This window comes from Polypterus senegalus, chromosome 4, assembly GCF_016835505.1.
Source record: "Polypterus senegalus isolate Bchr_013 chromosome 4, ASM1683550v1, whole genome shotgun sequence".
NCBI lineage: Eukaryota > Metazoa > Chordata > Cladistia > Polypteriformes > Polypteridae > Polypterus > Polypterus senegalus.
In genome coordinates, this window is record NC_053157.1 from 45,517,858 (window position 1) to 45,524,662 (window position 6,805).

The 6,805-nt window shown below is 36.4% G+C and overlaps 1 long non-coding RNA gene across 1 annotated transcript; it reads left to right on the forward strand.

Annotated features, from left to right (window-relative positions):
* Window positions 1-5,414: 5,414 nt before the first annotated feature.
* On the forward strand, window positions 5,415-6,383 carry LOC120528567. The gene is made up of 3 exons (XR_005633543.1): window positions 5,415-5,563; window positions 5,770-5,865; window positions 6,060-6,383. It is a non-coding gene; the product is annotated as an uncharacterized LOC120528567 (long non-coding RNA).
* The last annotated feature ends 422 nt before the right edge of the window (window positions 6,384-6,805 follow it).

The following is a 6,805-nucleotide window of genomic DNA, read 5'->3' on the forward strand; positions in this document are numbered from 1 at the left end:
AACAAGAATCAGAGCCTAATTAAGAAACTGCTTGGAGTGAATTTGGTTGGAGTTGGAGGCTCTGAATGTGTTGGTCTTCTGTTGGCTCATTAACTTCACATTTCATTTCTGTTTGGGTGCCATTTAAGGAAAGAACTGAAGCAATTCAGAGGAATGGTGAAGAAATTCAGGGGAACAAATCATAAAAATCAAGTCAATTAAAATGTATTCAAAAGAAGTTAATTAGCAACAAATACATGTCATTAATTAAGAAAAAAAAAACTCTACTATTTCACTTATTACTAGTAGGAACGTGTTGGATGTTGGCCTGATATGCAATTGAGAATTTCACTGTTCCGTGTACAAATAATAATGCCACTACTACTACTACTACTACTAATCCTCACTATGTTATGTTATCCTGAGAAATTGTAACTTAATCAATGGTGAAACACTTGTACTGTCTGAAGTCATTACTGTCTGTAATCTTCATTATGGTTAACTGAGATTTAACAAAAACCAAACGACTATGCATCTCTTAATGAGACAAAGTTTTCTGCTTAGGTCAGGTATGCAGTATCTTGCGGCTACAGGTCCATACTGAACATTAAAAGAATATCATTTGAATGCTCATGTTCCAGGAACTTGATTCTAAACTTTTAAGAAATTCCATTACAATCCTTGCTCATCATTCTTTATCATACTACAAAATACAATGGGATTGTTTTAATTGATCTGACTAAATGGTAAACTCAGTTAAGGTCTTTTTCCCAGTATCATTCTCCAGGATGATTTTAGCATTTACAAGGCTAATCTTACATGTAAGCTTGCCACTGAATTTCTGTCACTGCTTGACTGTTTTGACTTAGTGCACAATATCAGTTTTCCTACTTGTCATATTTTGGACCCAGCCTGCACAGCTGTTTGCGACTTGGGTCCATTGACACCGGTAATCTTCTCATGCCCGGAACTAGCCTGCGCGCCTATAGGTGACAGCCTTCAGCAGCCACGCTTTGGAATTATTTCTAAAGTAATTAGATCTGCTGACTCATTTCATTCTTTTAAAAGGCAACTTTAAACCTGTTGAAAATGGCATTTAACTTACATGGACATTCTTACCCTCTCAAACAGTTTGCCTCCTCAGTCCAGGCCCTTAGGATGTAATTCTTTTGATGGAACTCTATGTCTTTATATTATAATATCTGTTATTATTTTCTAGTACTGTGCAAATTATTTCTATTTGCCTTCTTGTCCTAGCAAAAGATGTTTTTCATTGATTTATCTATTATTTTACATTTAATAATTTGATGATAATCCTATCCAATGTTATCTATGGATTTTTTCCTAGCTACTTTTCCTACTTTTTTAATGTTTATAAATATTTTTGAGTGAAAGATGCTATATAAATAAAACACTTTATTAATTATATTATTATGTCATTTGTTCTAGAACTAGATCCTTATAACACACACTAGGAAGGCAATACACAATATAGAGCAGTGGTTCTCAATCTTTATTTCTCCCCTACTGAACCATAAGAATTTGCAAAGGCCCTCCTAAATAATTTTTTTCCCTCTTGTACTTTTATCAACAAAATCATATTTGCTGCTAGTGCTATTACAATGACTGTATTTTTAATACATACATTTAAGAATCAGTTTTAAAAATAGCCTATGTGTTACTCATAAATAAAAGTTAGTTTTACTAGTGTGCATAAAATGAGTGTGTATTTCTGCAAATAAAATATAAAAAGTAACCTTTATAATGGAGAATGAATTGCTTTGTACATTTTTTTCATATCTTAATTACAGAAGCTACTTTGTTATCCTCTGAATTCAGCAATGGAACATTTCCATCAGTTTGCCATATTTAACATAAGTTGAAATGCAAATGTGTTTCTGTCCACACACAACAATTATGTCAGTGGAAAAGCCACAAGAATCGTGGTGGGTGGCCTCAGAAGATAGGTAAGCTGTAGAAGAGTATCCAGCTCTGAGATCTGTGCAGCTTGAAAAAGTGAGCAGAGCTGTAGTAGTGGAGCATGTTGACCAGCATCTCCATCATGAGACCGTCACAATTTAATTACTAAAGTTCCTTATGGCAGTGTGGCATGCCTCCTCCTTTTCACTTTTTCTGGTTGAGTCATTGGGAGCTGCTGGTGTCTATCCTAATGACAGGTTAGTAGCTGTGTAGGTTAACATTAGGCATAAATAGTTCCCAGTTCAGCTCCTTTTATTTTTGCCTTATAGTTTATGTTTGTAATTGTCAAAGAAACATTTTTCTGCAAAGTTCTCCTTGTTCTACTGTACCTTCTACCCAAACCAAATAGTTGATCGCTATAATATATTGACTGTGGTGTGCAAGGACTGCCAGTTTTCCTAAAGATCCTGTTTAATGTTCGTTTCATATACAGTCATGCTCTGTATTATGGCAGACATAATTGAAGGCATTTGTACTTACGGTCGAGAGCCATGAAAAAACTATAGGCTAATAATTTTCTAAAATTATTAGCCTATAGAAATAATTTTAAAAATTATTAAAATTATTTTTCTAATGCCCAAAAGCAGCTGCTATAGGCCTCAAAGTTTGTACACCTTTTGTTTATCACGTACTTATGGCAGTGCTGCTAGCAACTGAAAGAAACAAGGAGTGAGAAGTGGTTGTGAAGCTGCAGAGGTAGCCATCTCTTGGCTGTCTGAAGTTACAAATAAAAAATGGCCACAAACTAGCAATAAATAAAAAAAAAAATCACTGTGCTCCTCACACAGTTCTAACCTTCGGGGCACTGACTGGCCATGTTATGCAGCATTTTTTTGAAGTTGCACTTTTGCCTTTTTCGTTTCTGATCTTTGCAGATGGTTCACACTTTATCTTCCATCAAGGAGATAGAAATGCCTTGTAAGTAGTAATACATCTTTCATTAATATTATTGTTATTTCACAGGGTCTCATATGTTTTCTGATTCTTGGAGGACCCTTTAAGGTATGTTTTGATTGGTACTGCTCCACATGGCTAATTTTTATGTAAAAAGCTCCCACTGCCTTCCCTTACACGGGCAAGGTGTGTGGCCTCCGAGCCTTGAAGATCGATTCTTGCTACACCATACCAGCTGTTAAAGTAAGCATACCGGTAACCCACTCCACACACACAGAGCCTCACTTGCAATGACCTGTGCACTTTGTGACCAGCATAGGTCCAAATTTGGCAACATGTCAGATGTCTGTCCCCAAATGGACCTGTAGGTCAGTGTGTGACTGTATAGTTTTATCCTGATTACATTTACACCCACCATTAAAAATGCATGCTCCCGTATCCGCTTTCTATGAGCCTCTTATTGTTCTAGCATGGGATGCATAGCTACTGAAATACCATTCAGAACTTTCTGTTTGATTACTTTTGTCTTTTGTTGTTACTCACACTACCATCCTTCCTATCCACTCTACACTTTTAAACTCTGTACATGACTACACAGTACATTGACAACCCCGCTGCTCTTTTCTCCACAGACAAAACTTGCCCAGCCATTTCAGCCCAGCTAATGTATTCACTACCTTCCTTTTTATTTCATCAGATCATGGTGCACACCCCCCATTCCCATCCCGTTCCTCTCAGGGTTAGTCTTTTGCATGTTATCCTAATTTACATGACAGGTGGCTGTCCATAGTGTTCTCCGCCTCCCTCAGAAGATCCAGCTGTTGCACAGCTGCCATGCTGAAGCCTGCTGAGATGTGATGGGTCTAGCTGCAGCCCTCAATACATATGACAGCTGAACGTCATTGAATGTTCACATAGTCATTCACAAAATGTCTTGTGATGTCAGGGTCTAGTTATAGAACTCCAGAGCTCTGAGATTCAGGTGTTCTGCTGAACAGGCAATTGGATTGCACATTTAAGTTAATTGGTTTACTTGACAGTCCTCATTATTTGAGTCAGATAACCCTCCCACAATCCTAATCTTAACCATACTGTACCCTGGCATGCAATGGATGTTTCATTGCTAACACTGTGAATGTTATGTGATGTTGTGGCTGTTATGCGACATATAGTCTGCCATAGATATTGTGGGCTGCAGTTACATTCTGTTGTGTTCTGTTTTGTATATTGATGAAGTAGTTATTATTAAAAAGGGAAGTTTGACACCCCTGGTATATCTTGACTTTTAGTGATTTGAGTATTGTACTAATATTTTAAAATTATTTACATTCATCTTGTGGCTCCCCTGAAATTTCACTGATATCTCCTAGTGAGTTGCTGCCCCCTGTTGAGAACCTCTGGACTAGACAACCCTGCCTGTACGTATATCCCCCTAGTAAATGAGTTTATCATGCTCTCATGATTTCTTCTTTTGTGAGAATCAATAAAGCTCCAGACGCGTATAAGTCACCAGCTACACAAAAAGTTGCACGTGAACAAACACACACAACCACTTTCAGTTGGTGCAATATTTAAGATTAATTGTTTATTAGTAAGTGATATGGCTTAATGGATAGTCGTAAAATGTAAATTCTTTAGAATTCCCAGTTTGCATATAGCTTGTTCATATCAATGTAGATTTGATGGCTATTATTTTCTCTGATAAAGCTAGATTCTTGTTTGTTATGTACAGTGGCCAGAAACATTGTAGCCTTCCAGCCTAAAAAGTCAAATTTACTTGCTATTAGACATCTTTTCATATATCTTAAATCTATCTTAATTTTTTTTTGTTCCCTGGTATCAAAATGAAAAAAAATCATGATTCATTATCTTTGTTTTTAATAGACAGTTGTAAATATGAAAATGAAGAAAATAAAGCCTTGCAGATTAATTAAAAATTTATAAACAAAACTTATAGCAGAAAAAAAAAGTCAGGGATCATGTACGAAAGCTGCAGGTCACTGTCCTTTAACCCTGAGCAGCTGTTTCACAAGAGGCCTCCATTTAGTGAGATGGGTTGTGTTTCTCTTGAATATCATCAGTTGTCATGTGTATGCATGAGCTATGGGCCTCTTTAAATGTTTTGGTAATCTGAGAAATGTCTTGCCCATCTGTTAAGCACAATTACTGACTGATGGCTTTAACTGACATCCTTGGGAGATTTTCTTGTGTGTCTGAGAGAGTGAGGTAAAAATAATGTGATGGAAGGGCCCGTTTTGAACCATAGTTGCAGGTGCTTATTTACAGTGCATGACAGACATTGGGTCAAAAGCGACCCCATTTGATCTGCATACTGGCAATGACAGCTTCTTAGGCTTTGATAGTGACACCCAACCACCAAACAAGGGTGATATATCTGCTCAGAAAAGTAGGTCAGAAATATCCTGTGGGTGTTAGCAGGCATTATGCTTTATGTGGCTCATTGCTACCCATTATGGTCAGGTGACTTGAGTTTGCCTAGCTTTGAGGAGGAATATTTTGGGGAGCTCTAGAAGGTAACTCTCAGCAGTTCAAGTGGGTAGCCTTGACTCCAGACGTGATCTCCTGGACCTGCCTGTAAGAGAACCCATTGCCTGGCATTATAATGCTATGTTTGATTCAATAGTGTAACATGATGCAAAGGCCTGACTGCTGGTAAGAAGAGGGCCAAAGGTAGGAAAGAAGGTAGAAGGTGAGAATAGGAGAAGATTGGTCGAATGTAAGAGGATCAGCCATCCTGCCTGTTAAATAGAGCACACATCTTGATTTTGATTAGAAGAATGTATAGTTGTTAATTGTAGTCTCTTGTTTCTGTGTACTGTTTGTCTTAATTCACCTGTTTCTTTCTGTATTTACTATTTTTATTGTAATAAACCTTTTTCTTTTTGTATACTGCAGCCTACTTGATGTTGTTTGGGTTGGGCTTCAAGGATGCCTTCATTTTTGGAATAGAACAGCGAGATACAGAATCTTGTTTTATGCATGACGTTTCTGGTAAAGTAATTGATCTACTTATGAAGCTCAAATGTTATACACAAATTGCGATATTATGTTAATGGTTTAACTTGCTAAGTATCATTCACAATTTATGAACTAAGGTAAAGCTAATTTATTCATGTATACGTAATTAAAAGGAATAAATAAATAAAAACGGTATCTAATTTTTCAATTTCATTTGTTCCATTTAGTACCAAGGGCCAGTTTTCAAGTCAACTCTTTCAACAAAGGATGCCATCCAGGATTTCTCAATATGGAAGTTCACTACAAAGCTTATACAAATAAAACTCAGCTTTTTTGAGCAGCCTCCGGTGATCTCAATAAGACTTGCTGTCACACAGATGTATCACAGAAGGGGGACGCTCATATAAAGCATAGTGATTACGTTTTGGCCTGAGGGTAAATACACAAGGGAGTACAATGGATGACAAATTGCATAATCAATAAACAGTAAAATTTGTTTTTAAGAAGGACAAAGTGGCAGATCTGCATTAAGGGTCATAAAGAAGAAGACCATCAAGTCCAACAGAACTGGTATGCCTTATTAAGAAGTACAAACTGAATTTCTTTAGGTGGAGAACCTGCTTTTTATCCCTAACGTGATGTTAGTTGGTGCTGGGTATTTCTGATAAATTCAAACTTTGAATTTTGCTAGTATTTCTCTCTTTTTTAACATAAGAGATGTTTGTTAAAGAGATGGTTAAAGTTTTTGCAATACTGTAAAAAATCTAAAGGATCCGAATTGGTATGGCCACTGAACACCATTGTAGCTATTTTTTGTTTATTCTGTTTATGTTTAGATATATTCATTTTGATTACTCTACCACCATCCATTTATACACTTTAAGAGCAATTTGAAACAAATAGCCATGCTCTTAGATGACTGAATTAAAAACTACTAATTTTGGCATATATATATATATATATATATATATAT